This window comes from Orcinus orca, chromosome 2, assembly GCF_937001465.1.
Source record: "Orcinus orca chromosome 2, mOrcOrc1.1, whole genome shotgun sequence".
Lineage (NCBI taxonomy): Eukaryota > Metazoa > Chordata > Mammalia > Artiodactyla > Delphinidae > Orcinus > Orcinus orca.
Genome location: NC_064560.1, coordinates 133,783,356 through 133,796,440, shown reverse-complemented (window position 1 = coordinate 133,796,440; position 13,085 = coordinate 133,783,356).

The following is a 13,085-nucleotide window of genomic DNA, read 5'->3' as shown; positions in this document are numbered from 1 at the left end:
ATAATACTAATGGTATCTATTACTATAATATCTCTATTATTTAGATAGTATCTCTATGCGAATTTAGTAGGTCTGGGGTGGGATCTGAGAATCTGCAATTATAACAGCTGCCCAGGTGGTGCAGGTCTATGGCCCATTTTAAAAGTAGCACTGTTTTATACTACACCTATGTACCTCTTTGTACCACAGTTTCTTTATCTATAAAAGAGAGTTGATAATAACTGGCTCTCTTTATCTCTAAGAGTTCCAGTTAAGATTGTAGTGAATTAAGGATGGCTATGAACACTTTGCAGGTCCTCCCATAAAGAGAAACAGTCTATTTCCTTGCCTCTTGAATCTGGGCTGGTTTGGTGACTTGCTCTGACAAATAACATACGGTAAAAGTGACATGTGACTTTCAAGCAAGACCTTAAGTGGCCTTGAAGTTTTCATTCTTGCCCTCATGGAACCCTGAAGCCACCATGTGAAGAAGTCCAGGCTCGATGTGGTGGTGACAAAGACCCAGCTGATGACCCAGACTAGAGTGAGGCCATCCAGGATCATCCTTTCAGCTAAATGAAGCCACATGAGACAGCCAAAGAGACACTAGCAGAAGAACTGTTCCTTTAACCCATAGGATTATAAAAAATGATAAATTGTTGTGTTTGGGGTGGTTATTTTACATCAATAGATAACTCAAATGGGGATAAAATGATTATAAAACTACTTTGAAATTATAGTAATATCTCTGTAAATTCTGTAAGAATAAAGCTTTTCCATAATAAATAATAAAATCAGCTGTACTAAAAATTAACAAAGCAGATAAAAGATTTAAAATCAAGCTATTAGAATAAACATTAAATAAACAAGATATCTGTGAAGACATACTAATAAAAACAGACACATGAGTAAATGAATGGGAAGAAAGAGGATTCTTCTGTCCACCAGTGAGTACAGAGGGAATGGTAGAGTTAGAAAATCAGCATTTTGCAACCACACGGTAAAGACTGATTAGAGCAAGAGTCATCGGTGCTGCTAAATCTAGGGGGAAAGTTTGAAGATGAAATTGATACTTGAAGATGAAGATGATATTTGCTTCATCTCATAATGTCTTCACAGATTGTTATTCATTGCAAAAGGAAAATATTATTACACAGTAGGAAAATCATACAACACCATGACTAATTAAAATCATCAATGAGGGTCAACGGACACTGTTTGCATCTAGATGTGATACCACGAGAAGGACACACCCTCAGGGGTGCATAACCTTAATCTACTCATGAGGAAACATTAAATAAACTCAAATTGAGGGATATTCTGTAAAATAAATAGCTTGTATTTTTGAAAAATTAAAATGTCAGACTGAGAAATGAGATACGGAGAAACTGCTCCAGATTAAATGGAACTAAAGAGAGGAATATGCTATTAGGGACATTATTGGGACATTTAAAAAGACTAGAGTATAGACTGCAGATTAAAGTCTTCTAACAATGTTAAATTCCCGGGACTCCATCATTGTACCGTGGTACTGTAAACCAATTATTCTTGGTATTAGGAAACGCAGGTTGAAATATTAAGGAGTTAAGGGTCATGATTATATATATACACACACACACACACACACACACACACACACATATATATAGTCTATCCTCAAATAGTTTAGGGAAACTAAATTACACACAGGCATACATAAGAGACAGAGACAGAGAGAGTGAGTCTGGGAGCATGCAAGAGGGATAAAGCAAAAAAAGCAAATGTGGCAAAATGTTAAAAATGGATGAATCTTGGTAGAGGGTATATGAGAGTTCTTTAAGTTATTCATGCAACTTTTCTGAGTTTGAAATTATTTCAAAACAAAAAGTTACAAATAGTATATAAGTGAATATATTTTTGATTTCCAAGTGAAGATGAACTTTGTGAGCTTAATAAAGGAAAGAAATCATAACACAAATAGTTGACAGATTTGACCACATTAAAAAGAAAGCTTCTGTAAAATCATCATCAAATTAAAAGACAAAATACAGGCTAGGGGACTATTTGCAATAAAAGCAACATAAGGCAAATATACCTAAAATTATAAATATGAAGAGCTCATACAAATTGCAGTAGGTAAGCAAAGGATACTGGTGCACGTGAGGGCATGGCGGTGGCCAGGTGAGCACGGAGTGCCTGAGAGGGGCCGAGCGCCCACAGTCCCCTGTGCCCCGAGGGGGCTGCGGTGCACCCTGAAACCTGGGAGCCTCAAATTGTGGCGCTGCATATGTGATGATGGATGAGCCGTGGTGGGAAAAGTGTGTCGCCTCAGACCTCCAATCCAGTGCTCCTGTGTTGGAAGGTGCAGGCCTTCCGTGTCTACTCCCTGCTCCTGAAGAGCCATGGGTTTCCTGACCCTGCTGAGTAACCACTGCCAATTTTGCCACACGTCCCAGCACCTGGTAGTCTACCTGCCAGACCATTCCTGGATCGCCATAGCATCACCACCTCCAAGCAGTGTACACCGTGGCAGTCTCCTACCTCCCGCTAGCAAAGGTTGGAACAAAGGATCCGGGACCCCGATGTCCAAGCCTTCAGGGGCACCACAGCCCAGAAGGATTTACTCTATACATCCTAAAGCAGCAGCCCCATCAGGCCTGGTCTGGGGAAGCACAGGCCTGAAAGGTAGAGATTTGCCCCAGACCATTCAGCCAGTAAGTGGCTGAGCTTCTGTAGAACCTAGGATGGTCATCTTCAGAGTGTGTGATCAGTCCCATCCATGCTTCATCTCTAAGTAGAACAGCTTTTCAGTGGGTGCTTACTCTGAGTTTTCAGCTTCTCCATCAAACTGTCAAATTTGTCTATCCTGGTTCCCATATGGGAAAGGCCTGGGACCCCGCATTCCCCTCTGCCTCCCTCTCTGTGAACCTTGAAACCGCCAGTAGGAGGGTCAGAGTTCAAGATCAGTGTCTGGGGGAAGGGTGCTGGAGCCACTCTAGTGTCCAATATGGGCTTCATATACAGCCTGGACAGTGGGATCTGATGGGGGTGGGTGAGCCTTTGTTAGAGTTATTTCTACTCCTTTCTCAAAACATGTAAGAAAATGTCTTGTAGTATCTGCCATCAACTCTAACAGTTCATCTCTACCCAACTAGGTCTGGGATACAAAGAGTAAATACCACGCTCATTAAATAATTCAGAAGCAGCTGCTGCTACCTTTATGGAGTGCTTTCTACCTGATAGGTCCTGTCTGTGCCAGTCATTTTACCAATGCTATCTTCTTGAACCCTCTCTACTATCCTTTGAGGTGTGGGTTTCCAAATGATTGCTCAATATCACACAAGTTAGTCATGTTGACAATACTGATTCTTCCAATCCAAGAACATGGTATATCTTTCCATCTGTTTGTGTCAGCTTCTATGTCTTTTTTTTTTTTTTTTTTTTTTTGTGGTACGTGGGCCTCTCACTCTTGTGGCCTCTCCCGTTGCGGAGCACAGGCTCCGGACGCGCAGGCTCAGCGGCCATGGCTCACGAGACCAGCCGCTCTGCGGCATGTGGGATCTTCCCGGACCGGGGCATGAACCTGTGTCCCCTGCATCGGCAGGCGGACTCTCAACCACTGTGTCACCAGGGAAGCCCTCATCAGTGTCTTACAGTTTTCAAAGTATAGGTCTTTTGCCTCCTTAGGTAGGTTTATTCCTAGGTATTTTATTCTTTTTGATGTGATGGTAAATGGGATGTTTCCTTAATTTCTCTTTCTGATCTTTCATTGTTAGTGTATAGGAATGCAAGGGTTTCTGTGTATTAGTTTCATATCCTGCAACTTTACTGAATTCATTGATGAGCTCTAGTAGTTTCCTGGTAGGATCTTCAGGATTTTCTAGGTATAGTATCATGTCATCTGCAAACAGCGACGGTTTTACTTCTTCTTTCCCAATTTAGATTCCTTTTATTTCTTTTTCTTCTCTGATTGCCATGGCTAGGACTTCAAAGGAGAGTGGATATCCTTGTCTTGTTCCTGATTTTGGAGAGAATGCTTTCAGCTTTTCACTGTTGAGAATGATGGGTTTGTCATATATGCAATCCCTATCAAATTACCAATGGCATTTTTCACAGAACTAGAAGAAAAAATTTTAAAATTTGTATGGAGACACAAAAGACCCCAAATAGCCAAAGCAATTCTGCGAAAGAAAAACAGCTGGAGGAATCAGGCTCCCTGACTTCAGACTATACTCCAAAGATACAGTCATCAAAACAATATGGTACTGGAGCAGGGACAGAAATATAGATCAATAGAACAGGATAGAAAGCCCAGAAATAAAGCCACGCACCTATGGTCAATTAATCTATGACAAAGGAGGCAAGAATATTCAACGGAGAAAAGACAGTCTTTTCAATAAGTGGTGCTGGGAAAACTGGACAGCTACCAGTAAAAGAATGAAATTAGAAAACTGCCTAATACCATACACAAAAATAAAATCAAAATGGATCAAAAAGCTAAATGTAAGGCCGGACACTATAAAGCTCTTAGAGAAAAACGAAGGCAGAACACCCTTTGACATAAATCGCAGCAATATCTCCTTTGATCCACATCCTAGAATAATGAAAATGAAAACAAAAATAAACAATGAGACCTAGTTAAACTTAAAAGCCTCTGCACAGCAAAGGAAACCATAAACAAAATGAAAAGACAACCCACAGGATGGGAGAAAGTATTTGCAAACAAAGTGACTGACAAGGGATTAATCTCCAAAATATACAAACAGCTCACGCAGCTCTATATCAAAAAAACAAACAACCCAAGAGACTTCCCTGGTGGTCTAGTGGTTAGGATTTGGCGCTTTCACTGCCATGGCCTGGGTTCCATCCTTGGTCAGGGAACTGAGATCCCGCAAGCTGTATGGTGCGCCAAACAAACAAACAAACAACCCAATCAAAAACTGGGCAGAAGATCTAAACAGGCAATTATCCAAAGAAGACATACAGATGGCTGAAAAGCACATGAAAAGATGCTCAACATCACTAATTATTAGAGAAATGCAAATCAAAACTACAATGAGGTATCACCTCACACTGGTCAGAATGACCATTATCAAAAAGTCTACAAACAGCTATACGTATACATAGTAGAAACTAGCACAACATTGTAAAGCAACTATACTCCAATAAAAATTAATTTTAAAAAGTCTACAAACAATAAATGCTGGAGAGGGTGTGGAGAAAAGGGAACCCCCTTACACTGTTGGTGGGAATGTAAATTGGTACAACCAATATGGGGAACAGTATGGAGGTTCCTTAAAAAAGTAGAAATAGAACTACCATATGATACAGCAATCCCACTCCTGGGCATCTGGAGAAAACCATAATTCAAAAAGATACATGCACCCTGATGTTCACTGCAGCACTATTTACAACAGCCAAGACATGGAAGCAACCTAAATGTCCACTGACAGAGTAATGGATAAAGAAGATGTGGTAAATATATACAATGGAATATTACTCAGCTATAAAAAGAATAAAATAATGCCATTTGTAGCAACATGGGTGGACCTAGAGATTATCATACTAAGTGAAGTAAGTCGGACAGAGAGACAAATATCATATGATATCACTCATGTGAAATCTAATTAAAAAATGATACAAATGAACTTATTTACAAAACAGAAACAGATCTACAGATATTGAAAACAAACTTATGGTTACCAAAGGGGAAATGTGGGGGGGAGGGATAAACCAGGAGCTTTGGATTAACATATATACAGTAATACATAGAAGATAGATAACCAGAAAGGACCTACTGTACAGCACAAGGAACTCTACTCAATATCCTGCGATAACCTATCTGAGAAAAGAATCCGAGGGTGCAGCAGAGGGTGGTATTAGCCCTAGTCCTCAGGCAAGCAAGAGCAAGGAATGATGACCAGAGACTGGAGAGAGCTGAAGCTGTGCAAGATCCCAACCTAGTTCTTTTCCTACCCAGTGATCTCCTGATCTCCCATTGCGCACAATACATGTGAAGCCTGGTAATGTAGTCCCTAGAGATCAGTCTGCTGGCCCACAGAACAGGGCAGAGAACTGTGGAAAGTGGATCTAGACATGCAAACAGAAACTAACCAGCAAAATATTATCTCTGATTGGAGGATTATGGGTGCTTATTATTTTCTTTTTAAATTTTTTAAATTGATGTATAGTTAATTTACAATGTTGTGGTAATCTCTGTTGTACAGCACAGTGACTCAGTTATACACAAATACACATGCTTTAATATTTTCTTTTTATCTGTTAGCCTATAAAACTACTGGGCCTGGGCTTCCCTGGTGGCGCAGTGGTTGAGAGTCTGCCTGCCGATGCAGGGGACACGGATTTGTGCCTGGGTCCAGGAAGATCCCACATGCCGCGGAGCGGCTGGGCCCGTGAGACATGGCCGCTGAGCCTGCGTGTCCGGAGCCTGTGCTCCGCAACGGGAGAGGCCACAATAGTGAGAGGCCCGCGTACCGAAAAAACAAACAAACAAACAAACAAAAACAAACTACTGGGCCTGGTGTGAACACCCCTGACCATGAGGAGTTTAGTAACAAAAGCCATACAGTTTACATATTATGTTTTCTTTCTCAAGCCATCATAGTTAAAACAATTTAAAATGTAAAATTTATATTAAGAAGCATATGCTTATATTTTTCTAAGCTATGTTTTATGATGTTCTTTAGAAATTAATCCTTCCTTTAACTCTTCTTTCCTGGTTTTCTATTCTGTGCTTCTTTTTCCCATATTATTTGGGTATTTAATAAGTAACCTTACAACAACAAAACTCATAGGACTGTCTGCTTTATGAATAGTTGTGACTGCATAAAGCATTGTACTGTTATACCAGCAGCAGGAGTAACAGCTTTGATTTGGTCAAGACCAATCAGGACAAGGGCAGGCCGCTTCCTTTGACCCCATACCTGGGGAAATACAGTTCTTAGAATGTCCACAGCTACTGTACAGGTAGAGAAAGATTCAATATTGGTGGAAACACAGCTTTCTTATTTTTAGAACCACTGTGACTATATAATGGATGTTTTATTTTAGGACCGCCCTCCAAGCTGGCCAAATGATCATGTACATATAATTTGGGAGCACAACTTTAACATAAAAAATCCAAATTCATTTCAGTTGAGTTTAGGAACATAATATTTGAATACTTTTATTTAAAATGTGTTGATTTTATAGAAAGTGTCTGGTGTAAAACAAGCGACTATATTTTAAAATAAGTTTTTTATTTAAAAAAATTTCTTCGCAAAGGCCTAGTATTAATTCAAACAGGTGAATCTGATTTTTGTTACAGACATTTTGTGTTTGAAAAGCGGTCATACTGGAGGTGTGTATGGATATATCATTTTGGCCTTGACAAGCTAATTTGAAAAAAAAAAGATTATGAAAGAAAAAAGGTATTTTATTCACTCAGAACTTTGGATAACTTTTCAAAGTATAATTTGAAATGATTAAAACTCATTACTTGCTAAAGGCTTGAGTCATGTGTATTTTGACTTAAATTATTTTGTACATTGACATTGATTTTGATCATTTGCTCACTATCAAGGCTTCTCTGTGATTATTATGCAGTTAATCCATTAACAACACAGATTTCAATTCAGAATGCTAAAATTCACTGAAACATTGTATGTGCATTTGGTGTACTGAGAAACTCAGTCATGATCAACCTGTCGTGGCCTATCCCCTTGGAGAGGCAGTAATTTTCTCAAATGCTTTGGCCCATTTGAGTGTCAGAAGCCTGAACCCTGAACTCCCTTTGTACTCATCTTTCTAGGTTATAGTTCTATTTAATCAGATACAGTTTTAAAATATTATTTTGGAGTAAACTAGATAAAATAGATGCTGATTTCCTCCCTTTTCATTTTTTCGTGTTATCACATGTATTGCTTCTGACTTTGTTATTCGTCTAACTTGAATCATTAACTTAAGTAAACGTGCTGCCATTGTATGTTTATCAGTTAACTCAGTCAATTGATAAAATACTTTTTTTCTTTACAAAATATGAAATTAATAGCCATAACTTTAGTGTTAGCTGATAAAAGACATGCAAACAAAATCAGAGTAAATCAAATGACTCATCTGGTTTCCATAAAAGCTAAGTAAAATTGCTTAGTTATCAACATATTAAAAGGGTAAAAATTTAGCATTGAGTTTTTAAAAATAAGTCAAAATACAGACCTATAGCAAGAATTAAGCTGCTGATTTATGACAATGGCTTGAGCTAAGGATAAACCAGATGAAGAATGAGCCCATTTATATGTAATATAAATCAGTGCCATTTTTCCTTTACTAAATATTTAAGAACACAAGACTCCCATACTTGGAAAAGGCGACCAGTGCTGGGGCCTGCACTTGAGGATGTGCATATATCACACACATGCACAAAATAAATTTATTAAAGAACATACCATGGGAAACACTGCCACTAGAGTCCAGTGCTTGACAATAGCATAGCAAATTCCATTAGGTTGCAAGGCCTGAGTAATCATCTGTGGCTTGATGCCTGGATCTGGAGCCTCAGGATGCCCTCTGCATCTGTGGCTTTACCCTTGGATTCATTCTTCCTTTATTTCCTCCCAGCTATGTTGTTCAATCCAGGCTGGCAGTATTTCTACTGGTATAACATTTTCAAAAACCTTGTTGGTCTTCTGTATAATTTATGGGGATCTAAGACATCACACAAGAAGGTCTTCCAAAGATCTTTCCTGGATAACCCCATCTTTATTCCTGACTTCTGCTGAGACGGTTGCTGGGATCCATGAGATACGTGCCTAGTCTCTTTAGGAAAAGTCTGTCCAGCCACACCCCTGGTGTTCTCTCCAGAGAACTCTTCCTCATCTTTTGCTATCTGCATAAGTTAAGAATTTTCCAAATTAGGTACTGGTTCCTTTTTGCTTAACAGTTCCTTCTTCAATATGTCTCTTTTCCCTTGCATTTTACGATAAGCAGTAGGAGAAACCAGGCTGTACCTTCCACACTTTGTTTGGAAATCTCCTTCGCTAAATATCCAAGTTCATCGCTTACAAGCACTACTTTCCACCCAACACTAGAACACAAATCAGCCAAGTTTTCTGCCACTTTATAACAATAACTGTCTTTACTACAGTGTCCAATAATATGTTCTTCATTTCCTTCTATGATTTAATCAAATCACCTTTAATGTCCATGTTTCTACCAACCATCTCTTTAAGGCAATCTAGGCTTTTCTTACCATGCATCTCAAAATTATTCCAGTCTTCTACCCACTACCCACTTCCAAAGTCATTTCCACATTTTTAGGTATTTGTTACAGCAGTACCCACTCCTCAGTATCAAAATCTGTATTAGTTTCCTAGGGTTCTATAACAAAGTACCATAAACTAGATAGCTTAAAACAACAGAACTGTATTGTCTCACAGGTATGGAGGCTAGAAGTCCAAAATTAAGGTGTTTGAAAGGAGCCTCCACCTTGCCTCTTTTTAGCTTCTGGTGTTTGCTGGCAATCTTTGGCACTTCTGGCTTAGAGCTATATCACTCCAATCTCTGCCTCTGTCATCATATGTCTTTCTTCCTTCTGTCTCTCCAAATGGCCTTATTATAAAAATACCAGTTATTGGCTTTAGGACTCTAACCCAGTATGACTTTATCTTAATTAATTACACCTGCAAAGATTATATTTCCAAATAAGATCATGTTCTGAGATTCTGGGTGGACATGAATTTTGAGGGCACACTCTTCAACTCACAGAACTTCAAACTTGTTAAACTGCCTAACTATCCACAAAATCAAAACGGTTCATAATAGTCTAATTAGCAGTAAAGTGTATTGAGTCATTAGTCATTGAGTATCATAGATGTTTATGAGGAAAATTAATTCAATGTTCCTAAGGAAAAGTGAATTTCATGCGTGGTTCAGTTCACTTTTTTATCTTTAGGATTGTATTTTTTACATCTTAGTTGGGTCCATTTTCTTAATCTACTGTAGAAAGACCCAATCTGGAAAAAAATTAAAGGACAAAGGATGGTGTTTTTTAAAATTTTTATTGAGGCATGGTTGATTTATAATATTATATTAGTTTCAGGTGTATGACAAAGATGTTTTTATTTTTGTTTTTTACTTCTTTCACTTTCCTCTTACTGTCCCTGCCCAACTCTCCTCTCTCCCAAAGTGCATGTCATATTTGTGAGTCTCCATTCCCCTCTAAGTAAACTTTTTATATTTGGGAAAATTCCCAACTTGTAAGTTCTGCCTACCTAAATTAAAATTCCCAGCCCCCTTATCAGTTCTCTTTAACTCTGAACCAGAAATTCTAGCCAGGCAAGGGATAAAAAGGCATGCAAATTGGAAAGGGAGAAATAAAACTCTATATTCACAGATTACATGATCATTCGTATTGAAAATCCTATGGAGCTGACCAATTAAAAAAAAGCTACTAGAACTAATAAGTAAGCTTAGAAAAGTTACAGGATATAAAGTCAATATACAAAAACATTTGTATTTCTATATACTAGCAGTAAAAAATCAGAAAAGGAAATAAAAATAATACCATGCATCATAGCATCAAAGACATGAAATTCTTAGGGATAAATATGACAAAATTTGTACAAGACATGAACACAAAAAACTTCAAAACATTGTTGAGAGAAACTACAGAAAGCCTAAATCGATAGAGAGGTGTATTATATTCATGGATCAGAAGACTCAATATTATTAAGATGTCATTTATCCCCAAGTTGATCCATATTTTTAAATGGTTAAAATTAATAAGACTGATCATGTCAGGTGTTGATGAGAATCTGAAGTTACTGGGACTCTCAAAGACTTCTTGTGTTAATATAAAATGATATAGCCATCTTGGAAAAAAATTTGACAATATATTAAAAAGTAAAATGTATACTTAGCACTTGACTCAGCCATTCCACTCCTAGGTATTTACACCAAAGAAATGAACGCATATATGCTGGCATGACGACTTGGAAATGAATATCCATAGGAGCTTTATTTGTAATAGCCCCATACTGGACAAAACCCAAATATCCATCAACAGATGAATGAATAAATGTAATATGCTATATCCATGTAATGGAATATTATTGAGAAATGAAAAGGAATGAACTATTGATACATACAATCATGTGGATTAATCTTAAAATTATTATGCTGAGTAAAGGAAGCCAGACAAAAAAGAATACATACTGTATGATTCCATTTATATAAAACTCTGGAAAATGAAAATTAATCTAAAGCAAGAGAAAACACATCCATGATTGCTTGGGACAGGGGAGTGTGAGGGAAGTGGTGATTACATAGGGTATAAAGAAACTTTCAGGGACTACATACAGACTCATGATCTTTTATGGTAAAGGTTTCACAGGTGTATACATGTGTCAAAACTTATCAAATATGTGCAGTTTATTGCATTATCATTTATAACTTACTTAAGCTGAAAAATTACAAAAGCCAAAAAAAAAAGGAAGAAATTTTTTAAAATTTCAACTTTTTGTTAAAATTGTTTTCTATGTCTGTGAGCCTGTTTCTGTTTTGTAAATAAGTTCATTTGTATCATTTTTTAAGATTACATATAAGCAGTATCATATGCTATTTGTCTTTCTCTGTCTGACTTACTTCACCTAGTATGATAATCTCTAGGTCCATCCATGTTGCTGCAAATGGCATTATTTCATTCTTTTTTATGGCTCAGTAATATTCCATTGTACATATGTACCACCTCTTCTTTTTCAAAACTACAATTTGAAAAGATATATGTACTCCAATGTTTATAGCAGCACTATTTACAATAGCCAGTACATGGAAGCAACCTAAGTGTCCATCAGCAGATGAATGGATAAAGAATATGTGGTATATATAGAGTGGAATACTACTCAGCCATAAAAAGAATGAAATTTTGCCATTTGCAACAACATGGAGGGTACTGCACTAAGTGAAATAAGTCTGACAGAGAAAGACAAATACTATATGATATCACTTACATGTGGAATCTAAAAAATACAACAAACTAGTGAATATAATAAAAAAAGAAATAGACTCACAGATATAGAGAACAAACTAGTGGTGACCAGTGGGAAGAGGGAAGGGGGAGTAATATAAGGGTAGGGGATTAAGAGGTACAAACAATTATGTATAAAATAAGCTACAATGATATATTGCACAACACAGGAAATATAGCCAATATTTAAAAATAACTATAAATGGAGTATAACCTTTAAAAATTCTGAATCACTATAATACACACTTGTAACTTATATAATATTTACGTCAACTACACTTCAATTAAAAAAAGAAAAGGAAAAGAAGACAAGAAAAGTAAGGCCTATGCCAGTATGTTCACATCTTGAAAAATAATTAAAACAGCAAGAAAAAAGGAAGTTTTTCCAAATTTAAGTCTAAAGATGGGAAATTGTCTCTGAATGCCCAGCAAAATGAACAACAACAGCAAAAAGATTCACATGGAAGGACATCATCCTAAAATTTCAGGACACAAGGAATAAAGAAAAGATCTTAAGTGCTTCTAAGGAGAAAAAACATATCGTAGAAAAGGGTCAGGAGTGAGAAGGGTATCATCAGATATGTAATATCGTCAGGTCAGCAACACCAGAAGGTAGAAGATGATGGAGAAATGAATTAAAAATTCTGAGGAAATACTATTTCAACCCAGAATTATTCACCTAACCAAACTATCAGTTAAGTGCAAAGAGGGAAAAAAAAATTTATGTATGCAAATTCTCAGAAAACTTATTTTCTATGTACCCTTTCCCATGAAGCTAATGGTGTATAAGAGAAAAGTAAACCAGAGGAATATCTAGGATACAGGAAAGAGGGGAGCCAATGTGTGAGAGAGAGCTGAAGAAGATCCCTCAGATGACATTTAAGACGAAATTTTGTATGAATGCTGAGAGCCTCTGGTACAGATCAAAGCAGGAGGATGGAAAGTTCCAGCAGGTGTGTCTTCAATAAACAAAAAGAATTTCATCACTTGATTATGTGGAAAATATTGATTAAAGGATTTTACATCTGTTTAAAGAGTTTGGAGAGTATTAGAGAAATGTACATAGAAAATCAAGCAAACAAACAAAAAAATCATGTGAATATAA